Raw genomic sequence first — 20,411 nt, forward strand, 5'->3', positions numbered from 1 at the left:
ACTTTTATCAAAAATATCTTTTGCTTTCAAGGTGCCTCCTAGTGTTTCTTTGTAATGAAGTATGTAATGTATGTATGTAATGAAGCTACCCTCTAGTAGAATGAAGTGGGCCGATGACCATTTGCACAACAATATTTTCTGTATCCATTAGCATAGTATATAAACTTTGCAATGTTGCAAAACATATACCTAGGCCTATTTAACATTATTCATCAACATTTTTTTTTCATTTTAGCTTAATAATGCTGTTTAGACTAAAACGCAAACAAAGTGAATTGCAAATTGCAAATGATTAATTGACAATTACCTATAAAGTAATGAATGTCAAATGAAAACCGGCCAAAACCGGCCATGGTAAGAAACATCTTGCATGGGACATAGCAACGTCAGATGCTCAGTGCAGTGCAGTGCAGCCACATGTCTTGTGGCTGCATTGCACTGCATTGAAATTTGTCTCTCTGCCTCTTCTGCGATGGATTTCTCCCTGTATGATGATTGTGCAAAAATGGTGGTTCTAGAAAGAAACTCTGATACCAAAACCTGACGTTTGCCATTTATGTTTTAGATAGCCGAAACATTTCATAATCAAACTGCATTGTACCTGTGCTGCAAATATCTTGACATGACGTTGAGATAGAATGAGGAAAAATACACCACCAAACAACAAAGTGGACCCAGAAATGCAAGGTACGTACATCACATCGTTAAATAGCTTTTTAACAGCTATTTAACAGCTATTGTGTGTTTTAGTGTTTTAGGGTGGATTTTTCCTTTAAGCCTAGAAAGTTCATGGGAATTCAAGCCTGTCTGTGTTAGCATCTGGAACTTAAGACCACTGTATTACGAGAAACAAAATCTTAAAATGGAGAATTTATCAGAACAGGGACAACTGATATTGCTGGTTCTGTCCCAAAGGCCCCATTGAACTTTCACACTTTGGAGAATTAGATCTGATCCAAAATCTCCCTGGATATTAGCCTGAAGGTGTAGTCATGCATCAAGAAAGAGCATTCGGATGCAGTTCAGTGCCAAACGTTGCTTCAGTTTCACAGTGACTATTTACTTTTGTGCACTCTCTTGTGCAACCAGAGGTAGCTCTTGCACAAGGAAGTAGTGACCTATCTGGCTGTGGTTTCCATTGTTTGATACTTAACAATCAAACTGGAATACAGTTACAATAAACTGGCTATAAATTGTTCTGAGACCACTCGCTAAGCACCAGAGCTTCACTTATACTACACTTAAACACAAGTATTATTATTTTATTTTACTTTTTCTATATACTTTTTATTTTTCAGTGCTATTTCATAGAATTTTTGCCTTTGCTTTCCAATAGCTTTAAAAAGTAATGTTTATTAGATCCTCTGTCAGATTCAACATCAGATCTTTGTGGATACAATCAGTAGATCAGTTCTGATCAACAGTTAATTGTAATATTTTAAATTTGTATGAACCTTGGTATTCTGCAGACAGCACTTTAACTAACTCATCTTTTCATCTCAATCCCAGTCTAGTTTCCCACAGCGTTTCTCAAACTGCAGATCAATTCTCCAGGAAAAGACGAAAAAATGAAGGCTTCACATTTTGCTCTTGTCCTCCTGATCGTCTGCATCAGCAGCGGTGAGTCTGCCATAAGGATTGTCTTGGTTCTCTGCGTTCCAGCTTTTGGGAGAGAGATGCTCATGTTGAAAACTATTCATTAGGCTTGGATGGCTTGGATCATAGGAATGAAATATGATTTGTGTTCAAAGGACAACAATTCTCTATGGTTTTAATCTAAAACTGCACAGGAAAGCTTTAAGAGAGGCAAGAGGTGTTGTGTTGTATCTAGGGTTAGATCAATATATTGGCTTAATGCTGTATTGCACTGATACTGACCTTTTATTAAAAATCAGATGTCAGCCAGTCATCATCATCAATTCTGATATGATGGATATGGGGCAGTTTGATTGATTACATACTTCAGAATTCAATTCTGACCATTCTTTTATTCTTTCTCATATTCTTTTTATCCTGGGTTTCAGTGGAGAGTTTTAGTGTTCCATGATAGTCTAAATGTTGTTTCAGAGGCTTTTCCACCCTGACAAGAATAACACTCTGGGGGAAACACTGAATACATTGAATTTTTTGGTCAAATATAAAGATCTTGAACACCATCACTAAATGTCATCTATCAGCAGCTTCAGTCCCAAAATACCAGTATTTGGAACTGACTTTGGAAGACCCATACTGGTCGAAAGGTATAGTTGTATCACTTGTATATGCTTCCTCTGGGTCACAGGCAGCATAGTATCTCCTTCTGTTGTTACAGTGGTGATACCCAGCTGTACCTCTCAGTCAAGCCACGTGAATTGAATAAACAAAAACTTTTTAGTCCTCGTTATCGGCCCTGAGCATGTTTCCATCCAAATTCAACCTGTCCTTTATACCGGTCCTCTGAATCAGCATATTAAACCTGCCTCCAAGAACTTAGGAAGCCTAAATGTTTTGAGCAACATGCTGAAAAGCTTTAGTCTTGCTTTTTCCATCTCAGGAACATTGATCCAGCCCCAGTTTCAGTGATACAGAGAGGATACATGCTTTTATATCATCTCACCTTGACTTCTGCTATGCCCTGTTTTACCCTCTTTAACCCAAAAAGTGTTAGAACGGCTCCAATGTGCACAGAATGATGCAGCAAGGCTTTTAACTGAAACTAAGAGACAGGACCATATCTCCCCCGTTTTAGTGTCTCTTCATTGGTTGCCTGTTCGTTTTAGAATTGATTTTACTGATTACTTTTAAGGCTTTGCGTGGCTTACAAGGCTGACAGAGTCAGTATAATCTTTTTAATCTCTTCTTAAAAAAGACTTTTGTCATAAGGCCTTTATATAATCATTTGCTCTTATTGATTTGTTTATTATTTTTATTCTTGTTGCCTTGTCTGTTATTTTATTCTATTCTATCAGCCTAGTCTGTTATTTATTCCATTGTAAATAACAGAACCATTTATTTATGCTTTTTCATTTTATTTCAATATTTATTATAACTGCCATACCTCACTGTCCTTCAGTTGTACTGATCTGTCAGCTGCCCAGTCTATTTCACTTGTTTGTGAAGCACTATTACTATTATCATTATTATTATTATTATTATTATTATTATTATTATTATTATTGTTGTTGCTTTTATTGTGATTATTGTTTTCCAGGAGAGGCTCTGATTTGCTACCGCTGTATTCCCAATAAACTGGGTGGCAGCTGCATCAAAGTAGTGGAAATCTGTACAGATGGCTACACTTACTGTGGCACTAGTGTGGTCTTACCTCCCTTACGTATGTACAGTACAAACTATATGTGTGTGTGTGTGTCCTTGTACTTCTAAAAGATGACAAAATCATCCAGTGAGGACATTTTGCTGGCCCTCACTTCTGTTAAGGACTAGTTTAGGGTGAGGATTTGGGTTTAGGGTTAAGATTAGAATTAGGATTAGATTTAGGTTAGGTTAAAGATTAAAGAACTACACCGACTTTTTGGGAGTTTGGCCCATGGTCACCTTATGCAACATGTGATGAGAGGAATGGCACCAAAATCATGTCTGTGTCTCTGGTAGATAGCTCTGTCCTGCGCATGCTAACGCTTCAGCATACAGTATGTTCAGTAATAGAAAGCTGGCCCTCCCAGGAACTGACTTTGAGGGGGAGACCAGCGCTGTAATGGTCTAAATTAATTCAGCCCACAAACCATGTTCTCGCAGCTGTGCTCATTTGCCAGACGCCTGCCTATTCCAGACCAGCGATGTGCAGCTGATGGGGTAACAAAGAGTTTTTGCACTACTTCCTCAAAGTCTGAGAGAGAACCACTGTGGGTTTGAGTTGTGGCTGGGTGTCATCCTCAAACTGGGAGAGGGAGCCCCCGAGGTCCTCCAGCATGGCAACCAGGCTCTTTCCCTTAGCTGGTGGTCCACCCTGGCCCCACTGGGCCCCACATATACATAATACCATTTGTAATTATAATGCATCATTACTTTTTGATCATTTCTATGTAATTACAGTCATTACCCTGTAATTTGTGTATCATAATGTGCTTTACGAATGATGAAAATTGAGATTTTGTCTGTTATTCATGACTATCTCTGAGCTCAGTAGCAGGAGCATGAGAATTCAAAACTGGTTTGATTACTCAGACCCCAGTTTACTCAGGCTCATTTAGCTGTAATCCATGTAATCCATATTACTTCAGAGTAGTTTAGAGTCAAGACGAGTTACACTCTAATGCAGATCAATTAAATCAAGTCATTATGTATTATTTTTTTTGACTACATACTAAAAATGACTAAAAACAACCTCAGTCTGTCCACCTACTATATTTTCAGCACACTGATATGGGAAGGCAATGAACAGACATGGTTCTTAAAATGGTTATCCTTGATTTCTTTTTTATATTTTGTCTCCATCTTTGGTGCTCAGCTCAATCAAACAGTGTATCCAGCACTGTGACGTCTTTTTTCTTGGATTTTCTGTTGATGCAGTTTGAGTTTCTGTAGGTGTCGCTCTTTTCTTTGTCTGTTCAGCCATGGTGGCTATCGCTCATGCGAACTACTCAGGGCCTCATTTCCCAAAAGCATCTTAAGGCTAAGATGACCGTAGTATCCATCTTACGAAGCCTCTTTAGTTTGTGAGGTGTTTCCGAGAAGCATCTGAACAGTCCTACAACGCTAGGTGCGTCTTGAGAAGGAGAACAACACTCCACCGTTTCACCTGCAGGACTCAACATGAGATTTGAGGCTGTTTTTATATTATTTACTATTATCTAATTTATTTTCATCTTACATATTTTATTTCTTTATTAGGCCTATATTTTTTCACAATAATGATCTCGTTATGAAATGGAGTGATGTGCCCCGTGAGAGGACAATGCTGAATTATAAAAAAAAAAAAAAAATTTAATTAAAAAAATCATCGGTTGCTGAGGGAACTGTGAAAAAGGAGACAAAACACAAAATGGGTGGTGTCAGAGATTGATGCAACTGGAGTGGTGAGCTTCTGGAGAAGGGACAGGGGAAGGGGAATAATTAATTTTCAAAAGAAATATTCAACAACTTGTTGACGTCATGTGTTGTGCATCCCTTGGCTGATGTAGCTGCAACTGCAAATCTCTCCTCCTCTTCCTCCTCCTCCTCCTCCTCCTTTCTGTCACATGGTGTTGCCCTCGCCCGGACAGTGATCAGAATCAGAATCAGAATCAGAATCAGGTTTATTGCCAAGTAAAGTTCACAATACAAGGAATTTGCCTTGGTATGTAGGTGCATACAATAAACATGGAGAAAAATAGGAAGTAGAAGTAAAAAAGCACAACAAGTACTGTAAGTCAAAGTCAAGAATATAAATATAAAAAAACAAAAGAGATAAAAAGAGATATTTACAATACAGAATGTGAAAAAATATAATAAAAAAATGTGCAATATATCTGCTATTGAAGTGAAATGGAAAATCGGAAAGCTGTACAGTTAGTGCAGGGATGTGCAAAATATTGGCCAGAGGAATGTTTACTGTACAGAATGCATAAATGACCGCATTGAGTCAGATGTGGAGACTGTACGTTACTGTAGCGTGTAGTGCCTATGGGGGGAGGGGGCAAGGGTCCGTGTCAGTGGGGGTCCCGGGCCTTGTTGATGAGGCCAGCTACAGACGGGAAGAAACTGTTCTTGTTCTTGTGGCGTGAGGTTTTGGTCCTGATGGACCGCAGCCTCCTGCCAGAGGGGAGTTTTTCTGCAGCATAGCTGTTACAACAATCTCTGCACAGGGACGATATGCTTATCTCACGATACGATTCAATACGCGATATGAGGTCCACGATTCAATACAACCACGATACGATGTAATAAATAAAAGTTCAATGACAACAAAGTCTGACTGTGCAGAATTATGTTTATATCTGATCCACAAATCTTTCTAGCTAGAGCTGGGCGACAAATCGATTTTATCAATTAATTTGAATGTATGGTTTAGGGTAGGGATGCCGCTATCGATCGGCCAGCAATCGGAATCGGCCGATATTCAGTATCATAAATATTCAGTATTCAGTAGTATAAATATGAGTTCGGAGAATTCCTATAATGCTTTATAGTCGCCGATTGCAAAAACCGATCGATGACGCAAAACACGTGAGCCATGTGCGTTTGTTTACATAATGGTCTGCACTCTGCACCGCTGTCCGCGGTGCTGAACTGGACGACGGTCGAGACCAGAGGTTTGATTCTCTGCCCGAACCAGAGCCGGGTCGGGTAGGAATTTCCCCTCCATTCCTCGGGCCTGGGCGGGGCCGGTCTCATGGTCAGAGATATAACGTCTTTTTTTTTTTTTTTTTTATAATTGGGGTGGGGAGTAAGCTATTTGGTGTAATAATCAGAATGTTATATGTATTATAACATTGTAACCTTAAACCTTATGTATCAATCACTGTGATCGATACATATTCACATCTCAGTCAGCAGGCACAGCGTCTCCTCCTCTCCTCTGGCGCCGTGCGCACGCAGGCAGGTTGATGACCATGGATCCCGTGCGTAATTCTCAACAGATTTCTGTCATTCAAATTTCTCTGTAATCCGCAAAGTCTGATTGTTAATTCCTTGTGTCAATTATGTTTTTATCACCAGTCAATCAAAGGTTACGATTTGGCACCTACGGCACCACACTCGCTTTGCGAGTCCTTTGCAAGAGGAAATAGCCTAGGCTATTCAGTAAGATCCCGCACGTAATTCTGAACAGATTTTTGTCATTCAAACAACTCGGAATTAGTTTACTTAAACCAACTTACCAACCAGCCAACTTACTAAGAAAATTTCGGTTTTAAACCGGGCTCGGGCCCATAAATGCAGCCAATGGGACGGCCCGTGCCGGGCTCAGACAGAACGTACACGGGCTCGGTAGGGTCGGGCTTGTTTTTTTGGGCCCGATCTAAGGTCTGGTCGAGACCCTAACAGCGGAGAGGCAACTGAAAAGTCTCATTTCTCTCTCTCTTAAGAACATTCACTTAGGCTATACAAAAACAAAGACTGAAATGGATATATATCTTCGGAGGGTGTCTCCATTTATTTAACTCGACTCAACGACACAGGCAAGGGCAACAGTCTAAGTCTTGTGCTTCGGTTATCTCACTAAATCAGAACGCACATGGTTTTGTTTACATAATGATCAAGTAAATATTGAGGTAGAAAAAAGAAAATGTGGATACTTTTTAACCAGGACTCAATTTGTTGGATGAAATGTATGTAAAATGGAAACTGTTAGACCTATAATACTGCTATACCAGCTGCTATAACAAAACAAAAAAACTATCGGTATGGCCGATCGGTATCGGCAGATATGGCTCACAGACGATCGGCGATCGGTGGCAAAAAACGTTATCAGGGCATCCCTAGTTTAGGGTTTAGCCCCCAGACGGCTGCTAAAAAGCAGGTAACATTAACAAAATCGATTAAAATCGTAAATCGCATGTAGGTGTGAAAAAATCAGAGATTTAATTTTTAGGCCATATCGCCCAGCCCTATTCCTACCAATGGCATTGGTTGGTTAGAATGTATACAATTTAAAAATGTCATTACAAAGTGCAAATTATATAATTTGGATGGAGAGCTTGTGAAGCTGTGATGGTGAAGCCGTCTGATTTGTGATTTCTACAGCAGAATAAAATGGAGCTAATATCATGATTCATTTGTCTGCCCCACGATACGTATTGTCACATTTTTGTACTGCGATATATTGAATTTCGATATATCGTCCCATCCCTACTGCACTGTACTTAGATGGAATGAAGCGTAGACCACCGTTAGACTTGTGCACACATCTGAAACACACCTTCCGAAAAGAATTGTGCAAATGGACAGTAATCAGAAAATTTGTGATTTTATTATTATATTGTTTGGATGCAAATTTTATCTAAATAAAAGTAATAAGTAATGTCAACATTTTCTTTTTTCATTTGAGACTGGAGATCCATGAGTTGATACTTAACAGAAAAGGGAACAAAACGAATTGAGTGGCCCACTAAGAGTTAGAAAACATTTAAAAATTTAGTCCTGGGCCAAACTCTCAAAAGGTCAGTGTGGTGCTTTAAGGTTAAGGTTAGTTTAGGGTCATGATTTGGGTTTAGGGTTATGATTAATATTAGGAACAAACAGTGATCAGACAGGAAGTATTTTTCCCAGGAAAGAGCTACCAGACACCAGGTGTTTAGAACAGCAAATGGAAAAGCTTTCATGAACTGGATATAGGTTGAATCACTGTTGTGTTATGTGAATCATAGCATTCAAATGGAAGGAGAACGCTGTAAAATGAAAGCAGACAATATTGTCTCATTTCACACCAGACTGTTTATCACATTCTGTATGTATTAAGTGTTTCACAGCATTTCCATACTTTTCTTCTCTATTCTGCAGCTATCACATTTTTCAAGAGGTGCATGACGACAACAGACGTCATCGATCTGCGAGCTAACCCCTACATTTACCTCTACCACGTTTGTGACTATAACCTCTGCAACTGAGATGAAGATCTGGAGCTCCGTAATCTGAGTATCTGAGATGAAACTGTGTTTGGAAATAATGCCAATGCCAATAATGCCTTATCAAAATTAATTTACATGGTTGGCAATTCAAATAAAGTATACAAAAAGAAAATGTCTCACACTCCTTATATTTTCTGTGACATTTATTTTACGAACGAATTTTACGATGTTTCAGCTGTAGTGCTTTCATCAGGGTTATTTTTGCCAGTAGTCTGTGCCTCTTTGGGTGTACATTCTACTATTTTTGGTAACACTTTAAAATAATGAATGTTTATAAGCCCTTAAAGTCGAGATGAAACGGCATTTCGAGAGTATCTAACTTCCGTATCGTGACGTATTTCCGAGTGAAACGGGAAAGACAGGCGGGACATAACGTTGGGAGGAATTTGATTTGAACGTTGAAAAGTGGGTGTGCTGTTGCTAGCTAGCTAACTAATGAATCTTAGCCTCTTAGCTCTGTGCGCTAAAAGTTGAAGATTGATTGATGGGTGGATGTCATGATATTATTGGTTGAAATTAGTTACGGGCATGCTTACGTAAGCACACGGCATATTTTGTTTTACAGGAAGAAAACATGATTGAATTTTGATATAAGAATACAATGAAATTGATTTTTGGTATTTTTTTTGGCATATATTGTTAAATAGGTGCACAGTATGACCGGGGATGTGATCTAAAAGGGTTAAAAAGGCATTTTTCATTTCATCTCGTCTTTAAAGCCCCTATGCAGGACACATGAACCGACACAGGATGTCGGAACCAGAAGCTGAATGCGGACTAAACGACGTGATTACAACCCACACACACACACTGGACAGAAGGAACCCCATGGTCTGCTCACTAATGTAAGTGGCTGTAGTTTCTGAACCTTCGGTAGCCCCACTCTGTCGGCAGCCGGCTATGTAACGACAAGTGAAGCTAATTTGCTAGGTTAGGTTACATAGCATAGTAGCTGTACAGGTAGATGAACAAATAATGTGTTCATCATTAACAGATGATATCTAAATGCTTGACAAAGTATTTACACAGGTTTTATTCATTTGTTTTAAAATATTTGTTAGAATATTTATTAACAATCTGTTAAACAGTTGTAGACATTTTGCAGCCCCCAAGTTGCAGCAAATAACATTAATTAAACATTTGCTAATGTTTAGTAAAACATGACTGTGACAAAGGAAAGACAAACAAAACTACAATAATTATATTTTACTGTTCACTAATGATCCCACAGCCCGTAACTTAAATTAATTTACAAAACATATTTTGCAGCTTTGGCAGCCAAAGCTGAAATCAAGGATCCTTCAAGAATCTAAGATTAATATACTATTCCCCCAGCAGGGAAATGTGGAGTTTGTCTGCACTAGCTCTAAATATTAAGAACAAACCATCAAAAGTATAATTTGTCAATTTGAGACTACATCCCAGCAGACAAGCCATCTCAACAGCCTGGCTATTAATTTTTCCTTCTGAGGGTCCGGGATTGGTAGAATGATGACTGTACTGTAGGTGACTTAGACTGATACAGATTCTAGTGTACTGTCCCATAGGGAAAACGTCTACATCCTGGTTTCTTAAAGTACAGGTCAAAGGGGGGGCCTAGTTGGAAGTGTGTGCCCAGGGGCCCGGTGGTTGGTTAATCCGGCCCTGTTTAGGAGACAGTTTACATTCCACTCTTAACTTTCAATTCACTTCCTGTGGGCAGGAATGATCCCACTAATGATCATACCCAACACCACTATTTAGGCTAGGTGGATTTTTACATAAAAATCTTGACTAATGAAGCGTAAAGTCTGTGAAGCTTAAAGTCTGTGGCTGCATTGCATTCTATTGAGGCCACTGCTAGTGGAGAAATTGGTCTCTCTCCTCTTCTATGATGGATTTCTCCCTGTATGATTGTTGAATGTCTCTTGGTGCAAAATGGCGGCTCTAGAAAGAAGCCCTCGCTCTTTGATTCTGAGGGACTGACACCAAAACCTGAAATTTACCGCTGTTTTAGATCACTGAAAAAATGTCTGCTTTCAGAGCCCTTTGTTTCTGCACTGGAAATATCTGGACGTGACGTCACATCTATGTTTCGCCAGTTATCTGCAGGAATTAGAAAATACACCACCAAACCCAGAAATGCAAGCTACATCACCAGTAGCTGTTTAGGGTGGATTTTTCCTTCAAGGCGGTAGAATTCATGGGAATTCAAGCCTGGTTATGTTAACATCAGGAAGTTAAGACCACTGTATTACAAGAAAAAAAATCTTAAAGTGGACAACTTATCAGAACAGGGACAACTGAAATTGCCTGCTCTGTCCCAAAGACCCCACTGAACTTTTTGGGTAATTATATTCCAAAATCCAAAATGTCCCAGGGTGTTAGCCTGAAGGTGTAATCATGTAACAGGAAAGAGCGTTCGGATGCAGTTCAGTGCCAAATGTTACTTCAATTTCAACCTGAATATTTACTTTTGTGCACTCTTTTGTGCAACCAGAGGTAGCTCTTGCACAAGGAAGTAGTGACCTTTCTGGCTGTGGTTTCCATTGTTTGATACTTAACAATCAAACTGGAATACAGTTACAATAAACTGGCTATAAATTGTTCTGAGACCACTCGCTAAGCACCAGAGCTTCACTTATACTAAAGGAAACACAAGTATTATTATTTTATTTTACTTCTTCCTTTTTCTATATACTTTTTATTTTTCAGTGCTATTTCATAGAATTTTTGCCTTTGCTTTCCAATAGCTTTAAAAAGTAATGTTTATTAGATCCTCTGTCAGATTCAACATCAGATCTTTGTGGATACAATCAGTAGATCAGTTCTGATCAACAGTTAATTGTAATATTTTAAATTTGTATGAACCTTGGTATTCTGCAGACAGCACTTTAACTAACTCATCTTTTCATCTCAATCCCAGTCTAGTTTCCCACAGCGTTTCTCAAACTGCAGATCAATTCTCCAGGAAAAGACGAAAAAATGAAGGCTTCACATTTTGCTGTTGTCCTCCTGATCGTCTGCATCAGCAGCGGTGAGTCTGCCATAAGGATTGTCTTGGTTCTCTGCGTTCCAGCTTTTGGGAGAGAGATGCTCATGTTGAAAACTATTCATTAAATTGGTTCAGGTCATAGGAATGTATATGAATTTCGTTCAAAGGATAAAACGTTTCTGTGGTTTGAATCTAAAACTGCAAAGGAAAGCTTTAAGAGAGGCAAGAGGTGTTGTGTTGTATCTAGGGTTAGATCAATATATTGGCTTAATGCTGTATTGGGCTGATATTGACCTTTTATTAAAAATCAGATGTCAGCCAGTCATCATCATCAATTCTGATATGATGGATATGGGGCAGTTTGGTTGATTACATATTTATTGTAGAATTGATCAATACTACACTCGTTGTCTATGGGCTGTCCTTAACCTGAACTGATTCTAATGAGACATTTTGATCAGATTCCACAAGTATGCATGAATATGTTTCTTGTTATTCTTTCTCATATTCTTTTTATCCTGGGTTTCAGTGGAGAGTTTTAGTGTTCCATGATAGTCTAAATGTTGTTTCAGAGGCTTTCCACCCTGATTCTGAGGGAAACACTGAATAACTTTTTGAGCTTGAAAATGGTCAAATGTAGAGGATTGGATGGCAATTTTTTTTTAAATTAAACTCAGACAAAAAAGGTCCTGAGCATGTTTTCATCCAAATTCGACTTGCACTTGGTCTGGTAAATCAGCATATTAAACCTGCCTCCAAGAATGTAGGAGTCATATTCGACCAAAGCCTAAATATTGATGCTTTTTCACTTGTGCTTTTTCTATCTCAGGAACATTGCAAAAATTAGATCCATCCTGAATTTCAGTGATAGAGATGATTATACATGTTTTTATTTCATTTCACCTTGACTTCTGCTATGCCCTGTTTACCCTCTTTAACTCAAAAAGTGTTAGAACGGCTCCAATGTGCACAGAATGATGCAGCAAGGCTTTTAACTGACTAACTACTTATTGATTTATTTATTCATTTTTATTCTTGTTGCCTTGTCTGTTATTTTATTCTATCGGTCTAGTCTGTTATTTACTCCATTTGTTGTATCTTTGTGTTCAAAACCATTTATTTGTGCTATTTTATGTCAATATTTGCTCCAACTGCTTTACCTCACTGTCCTTCAGTTGTACTGATCTATGTCAGCTGCTTTTATTTCTCTTGTTTGTGAAGCTCTTGGTAACTCTGTTTTGAAAAGTGCTATATAAATAAAGGTCATTATTGTTATTATTATTATTATTATTATCAGTAGATTTCTTTATTTTCCAGGAGAGGCTCTGAGATGCTGCCGCTGTGCTTCCCGTTATGGCGGCCGCTGCTATGAAACAGAGGAAAACTGTCGAATGCCCGACAGTGTCTGTGGTGTCGGCGTGATCACAACTGTCTACAGTACGTACAGCACAAACTTTGTATGTGTGTCTCTGTCTGTGTTCTAGTGCTTCTGTCCTTGTGAGAACCCAAAAGATGAAGAAATCATCCAGAGTGAGGACCTTTTGCTGGCCCTCACTTCTTTAGGAGCTAGTTTAGGATTAGAATTGTAGTTTAGGGTTGATGTTAGAATTGGGAGTAGGCTTTGGTTAGGTTAAAGGTTAAAGAACTACACCGACTTTTTTAGAGTTTGGCCCATTTGTCACCTTATGCAACATGTGATGAGAGGAATGGCACCAAAGTCATTTCTGTGTGTCCGGTGGATAGCTCTATGAGTCTGTTTATCAGATTGTGTTAAGTGTTTCACAGTATTTCCATACTTTTCTTCCCAATACTGCAGGAGTTTCATATTTCAAGAGGTGTATGACGAGATCAGAAGCCCACATTCTCAACTCTAACCCCTACATTGATGTCTACACTTGTTCCATTGACCGCTGCAACTGCAAATGAAGATCTGGAGCTCCCTAATCTGTGTATCTGTGATGAATAGGTGTTTGGAAATAATGCCATGAATCCCTTATCAAAATTCATTTACATGGTTTGCCATTCAAATAAAGTAAAGTCTCACAGTGTATGTCTCACACTCCTCCTTACATTTGTCATGATGTTTACTTTACAAACCAACGTTTCATCTATAGTGCTTTCATCAGGGTCTGTCCATCGTTGTACATTCTACTACTTTTTGATAATTCAGTTAAAGTAGTCATTTAACACATTGATTGGTTCGGTTTGCTTGTGTTATTGATCATATACATTCTCATATTCTTCTAGACAATATGCATCAGTGCCTCTTGAGTCAACTCTTTTAGAGGGGATTGTTCATGGACACAAATCTAGTCCATCTAAATTCATCCTCATCCTTCCTAATCATAGGAATGCTACCACTCACTATCCATAACCAGAAAATGATCCCACTCTGCCCACTTAAATGAATTTACAAAACATATTTTGCAGCATTGGCAGAACCTGATGAACAAGTGAAGCGTAAGGTCTGTGAGGCTTAAAAAGTCTGTGGCTGCAATGCATCTATTGAGGCTGATGTTGGTGGAAAAATTGGTCTCCTCTTCTACGATGGATTTCTCCCTGTATGACTGTTGAACGTCGCTTGGTGCAAAATGGCGGCTCTAGAAAGAAGCTGAGGCACTGACACCAAAACCTGACGTTTACTGATCACTGAAAAAATGTCTGCTTTCAAACCCCTTTGTTTTTCCGCTGGAAACATCTGGATGTGACATCACATCTATGTTTTGCCAGTTATCTACGGGAAATAGAAAATACACCACCAAACAACAAAATCGGCTCAGAAATGCAAGGTACATCACCAATAGCTTTTAACAGTGTTAATGTGTTTTACGGTGGATTTTTCCTTTAATGTAGTAAAATTCATGGGAGTTCAAGCCTTTCTACGTTAACATCAGGAAGTTAAGTCCACTGTATTACAAGAAAAGAAATCATAAAATGGAGAATTTATCAGAACAGAGACAACTAATGTCTGCTCTGTCCCACAGGCCCCATTGAACTTTCACACTGTTTGGGGAATTATATTTGATTTGTATTACCCTGAAGGTGTAGTCATTCACCTGGAAGCAGCGTTCGGATGCAGTTCAGTACCAAACGTTGCTTCAATTTCACAGTCACTATTTGCTATTGTGCAATCTCTTGTGCAACCAGAGGTAACACTTACGCAAGGAAGTAGTGACCCAGCTGGCTGTGGTAAATAGGGGATTTCCATTATTTGGTACTTTGGGATATAGTTTCAGTGAATGGACTATAAATTATTCTGTGAGAGCACTTGCTACCCACCAGAGATTCACTTATACTAAAGGAAACACAAGCAGGTGATTAAGTACTATTTTTCTTTATTTTATACTTTTTCTTCGGTGCTATTTAATTAAAATTTTGCCTTTGCTTTCCAATAGCTTTAAAGTAATGTTTATTAGATCCTCTGTCAGATTCAACATCAGATCTTTGTGGCTACAATCAGTACCTTGGTATTCTGCAGACAGCACTTTAACTAACTCATCTTTTCATCTCAATCCCAGTCTAGTTTCCCACAGCGTTTCTCAAACTGCAGATCAATTCTCCAGGAAAAGACGAAAAAATGAAGGCTTCACATTTTGCTGTTGTCCTCCTGATCGTCTGCATCAGCAGCGGTGAGTCTGCCATAAGGATTGTCTTGGTTCTCTGCGTTCCAGCTTTTGGGAGAGAGATGCTCATGTTGAAAACTATTCATTAGGCATGCATATGTTTCTTGTTATTCTTTCTCATATTCTTTTTATCCTGGGTTTCAGTGGAGAGTTTTAGTGTTCCATGATAGTCTAAATGTTGTTTCAGAGGCTTTTCCACCCTGACAAGAATAATTCTGGGGGAAACACTAAATACATTGATTTTTTTGGGCATGAAAATGTCAAATTTAAAGATCTTGAATATCATCACCAAATGTCAGCTATCAGCAGCTTCAATCCAAAAATACCAGAGTTTGAAAAACCCATATCGGTCAAACGGTAGTTGTATCAGTAGATTTATTTGTTTATTTGTTTTCCAGGAGAGGCTCTGAGGTGCAACCATTGTGTTCCCAGTACGCCAGGTGGCAGGTGCACTAAAACCGTGGAAACCTGTGAAAATGACAACGATGTCTGTGCCAGTGTCCTGTTCAAACCTCCCCTCCGTATGTACAGCACAAACTATGTGTGTGTGTGTCTGTGTCTGTGTGTGTCCTTGTACTTCAGTCCTTGTGAGGACCATCACACAGATGGGAAAAGATAAGGAAATCATCCACAGTGACCACGTTTTGCTGGCTCTAACTTCTTTTAAGGACTAGTTTAGGGTTAAGATTTGGATTTAGGGATACAATTAGGATTAGGTTTAGGCAGGGTTGCCAACTTTGGTCAGCTGGCTGGAGTAAGATTTTCATGTCATGGGCTGTAACTTTTGCGCTTGCATTTTTTTCCACAATAAATTATTATTTATTTAGCCTAAACATTCACAAACAACTGATCATTGGCTGTCACTTGTCACTGCAACAATTAAAATATCTTGCCTAAGCTGCTGAGAATTACAGTACAAAACCTAAGCCATAGTGCTAATTTACAGTATAAAAAAGATAACCTGCATTACTAATGCCTACTATCAAACAAGAGGGTATTGTGTGATTTCAAGAGATGACAGGCACATTTTTATAATATTTATTATCTGTACAGATTTGTTTGCAATATATGGTAGTATTAAGAATTCACTTAGAGAAGAGCTGGATAAGATAGTTGCTAACTTGATCTGGGCAACTATCACTTACTAAAAGTTACCTGAGTTATGTTTGATATAGAAAGAGAGAGGGAAGCTTTTTTTTTTTTTCTGTTGTGTGATAGTTGAGATAGAATAGCGGCCATTCAACACAATGCTGCTCACCTGCTCCTTCAGTCAGACTGGTTCACTGGGTGTCATGGGGTGACAGGCTGCTGAATCTGCTGGGCCTGATATCAGGGGACATTTGATTTAGTATGAGCAGCTTGCGTTGACTAAATTCCAGCTAAAACTGCAAACACTCAGAGAATATATATGGGAGGATATACCTGTTTCACTAGCTTAATTGGCTAACAGTTTAAATTGCACCACAGTTGATAAACCTTTCTTTGTGTAAAAAATTATAAGATACTGTCGCCATCTTTTTTTCTCTCCTGGATGCTTAGGCACAAAAAATGAAAAGAAAAAGAAATCACTAAATTTGTTAGTTCTTATATTTCAATTAAGGGTTATTTTTGTTGATGCAAATTTCAGTGACTGGTGAATAAAACGTTGTTAGCCCTACTCATAGTTGTGACAGCCCTGTCAGTCAGAGGCCGTTGGAATCGTCCTAACTTTCCTGCTGGAGAACACACAGCAGTGCTGCGGGAGAAAATGAACCAATCCACAGTCTGTCCATACTGTCTATGAGCCAATCTGATCTCATCATGACATGCAGGGAAAAAATATATTGTGTTAGCCGATGTGTTTAGAATAGCCTACTCACTTTGTTCAGACTGAGTCTTGCTATATTTTAAATGTTATATTTTGCATGCTTGCTATATTTTAAACTGGCGTGAGATTTGTTTGGGGAGCATGAGACGGGACCTGAACGTGTGAGTGTCACACCAAATGAGTCGGCAACCCTGGTTTAGGTTTGGTTAAGGGTTAAAGGACTACAGCGACTTTATTTGGCCCACTGGCCACCTTATATCTGATGAGTGGATGGGCACCAAAATCATCTCTGTGTCTCTGGTAGTTCTGTCTGGTGCGCATGCTAACGCTTTAGCATACAGTATGTTAAGTAGTCGTAGGTGTACGCACAGTATGAAGATAAACCTTTTAGTGATCCAAAGTTGATCCAGAACTATCTACCAGAGACTCAGAGATTGGTACCAATCCTTTTGTCGGATATTGGGTAAGGTGACCAATGGGCCAAACTCCCAAAAAGTCAGTGTAGTGCTTTATGGTTAAGGTTAGTTTAGGGTCATGATTTGAGTTTAGGGTTAAGATTAATATTAGGAACAAACAGTGATCAAACAGTGAGGATTTCTTCCAGGAAAGACTTTAGAACAGCAAATGCAAAAGCTTTCATGAACTGAATCACTATTGTCTTATGTGAATCATATCATTCAAATGGAAAGAAAATGCTGTAAAATGAAAGCAGACAACCTGAGCTTTAACCTCATTGTCCCATTTCACACCCAACGTAATAAGAGTATCAGACTGTTTATCAGATCCGTTTCACATCCGTTTCTCTTCAACTTTTCTCCTCTATTCTGCAGCTATCTCATATTTCAAGAGGTGTATGAAGGAATCGAATGCCTTCATTCTCCGCGCTAACTCCAACATTCAAGTCTACACTTGTTCCTCTGACCTCTGCAACTGAGATGAAGATCTGGAGCTCCGTAACCTGAGTATCTGTGATTAAAAAGTGTTTGGAAATAATGCCATGAATTGTGTTTCTATCCCTTATCAAAATTCATTTACATGGTTGGCAATTCAAATAAAGTATAGAAAAGAAAATGTCTCACACTCCTCCTTCGGGACATTTACTTTATGAACCGATGTTTCAGCTGTAGTGCTTTCATCAGGGTTATTTTTGCCAGTAGTCTGTGCCTCTTTGGGCTTACATTCTACTTTTTCTTAACAATTCAATTAAAGTAGTCATTGATTGGTTCAGTTTCTCTGGACGGAGCAGCAGACAGTTTGGATTTCACTGTTAAATTTCGATTCACTTCCTGTAGGCAGAGAAGTTTTCCCACCAGTGATCATACCTAGCACCAGAATAATACTAATTTGGGCAAATAGGGCGAATCTACGGCATCTCAATTAATCAGAATCAGAATCAGAAATACTTTATTGATCCCCGAGGGGAAATTGGGTTACATTGCAGTTGCTCACATTCTACAAGAGAAATATATATAAGCATAGAGAAATTCTAAGAAAAATAGAAATAAGAAAATAAGAAAGGGCTTCGGAGAATAATTTGTTACCTGGATTAACCTGTTCTATAAAGATCCTAGTTCAAAAGTCAGAGTTAATGGTCATTGTTCTGATTTTTTCAAGGTAGAGAGGGGCGTGAGGCAGGGAGACTCACTGTCACCCATCCTCTTCGCGCTTAGTATTGAACCTTTAGCGGAAGCTATACGCCAAAACGTACAGATTCAAGGAATAGTGGATGAAGGAGGGTCAACTCATAAGATAGCTCTGTTTGCAGATGATATTTTGCTTTTTATGAAAAACCCACTTCTTTCCATCCCCACACTTATGCAATGCCTGCACAAATACGCCTCAGTCTCAGGATATAAAATTAATGACAACAAATCGGAGGCAATGAAGATGTCTCCTTCCGCTGGTCCAGACAAGGATTTAGGTACCTGGGAATTATTCTCACACCCAGCCCCACACAATTATTTGATGCTAACTACAATAAGTTAATTAAACAAATAAAAAATGACGTGACACGGTGGGAGGTCCTTCCCCTCTCTTTACTTGGTAGAGTTGAGACGGTGAAAATGAACCTGCTACCTAGACTTCTTTTTCTATTTCAATCCCTACCTGTAAGAGTACCCATCTCCACCTTCAATATGTTAAATAAACTAATTTCTAAATTTATCTGGCAGAAAAAGAGACCTAGGATAAGACTTAAAACCCTTTTTTTGCCAAAAGATAAGGGAGGCCTGGGCCTACCGAATCTTAAACATTATTATTGGGCTGCACAATTAAATGCAATAGTGGCATGGATTAGAAATGACCAGGAGACAGGATGGGCTCAGATAGAGCAGAGCACAGCTAAGGGTATGTCTTTATCAGTACTGCCTTTTATTAACATAAAGTCCGTCAATAAAATTAAAATTGAAAATTAATGGATAAAACACACTCTGACGGTTTGGACAACAGTTAAAAAAATGCTAGGGGGACCAGGGTCAATTTCAAGGGCCATGCCAATGGTAGGCAATATAGAATTCCCCCCTTCCATGTGGGATAGTGGGTTTAGAAGATGGGCCAACAAAGGTCTTAGCACAATTAACCAATTATTTAACGGAACAGAACTCAAATCGTTTTCACAACTTCAAGAACAATTTATGCTTCCATCAAATGATTTGTATAGGTACCTCCAAATAAGACACTATATCACAAGTCATAAAGAAAGAGAGATGGTCAGTAAAAACCCAAATAAAATAGAAGAATACTTTATTAGTATTGCAGAGAAACGCTTTCCAACTAAAAAACATGTCTCTAATATATATAAAAGGCTTGTAGCTGACATCTCATAAAATACTTGGAACATCAAGGAAAAATGGGAATTGGAATTAAATATTATAATCGAAGACAATATATGGGAAGACCTGTGTGCAAGCTGTCATAAAGGAATCAGTAGTCAACTATGGAAAGAATTTGACTGGAAATCAAAAATCAGGTATTTTAATACACCTCTCATCATTTCTTCATATGTGAAAGAACCTTCTGTGGCATTATGTTGGAGAAAATGTGGTAAAATAGGGAACCACACACATATCTTTTGGGATTGCCCAATAATTCAAGGGTTCTGGAAAAGTGTTAAAGAAGAAATTGACAATATTTTAGAGGTGGATGTCACCCCAGATCCATTGTTATTTTTGTTAGGAGCTGTACCTAAAGGAATATATAGCACAGATCAGAGGTATATACTGTGGATACTTTTATTGATTGCCAAGAAGATGATAACTGTGAACTGGAAGGATGCAAAACCACCAACCATAACTCAGTGGGTGCAGAGACTGAAAAGGGTTTACATAATGGAACGAATGACTGCAAGTCTGCAACTGAAAATGGATACTTTTATACAAAGGTGGACTTGTGTTACGCTATACCTAGGTGTTTAACTAAGTGAGATGGGTTGATGTAACAAAATGTGTTATTATAATGGAATA

General features: G+C 38.7%; 1 long non-coding RNA gene across 1 annotated transcript; it reads left to right on the plus strand.

The window, feature by feature from the left end:
* Positions 1-11,456: 11,456 nt before the first annotated feature.
* LOC139913935 (uncharacterized) lies at positions 11,457-13,516 on the plus strand. The gene is made up of 3 exons (XR_011784732.2): positions 11,457-11,562; positions 12,838-12,957; positions 13,337-13,516. It is a non-coding gene; the product is annotated as an uncharacterized LOC139913935 (long non-coding RNA).
* The last annotated feature ends 6,895 nt before the right edge of the window (positions 13,517-20,411 follow it).

This window comes from Centroberyx gerrardi, chromosome 21 (genome assembly GCF_048128805.1).
Source record: "Centroberyx gerrardi isolate f3 chromosome 21, fCenGer3.hap1.cur.20231027, whole genome shotgun sequence".
In the NCBI taxonomy this organism is placed as follows: Eukaryota; Metazoa; Chordata; class Actinopteri; order Beryciformes; family Berycidae; genus Centroberyx; species Centroberyx gerrardi.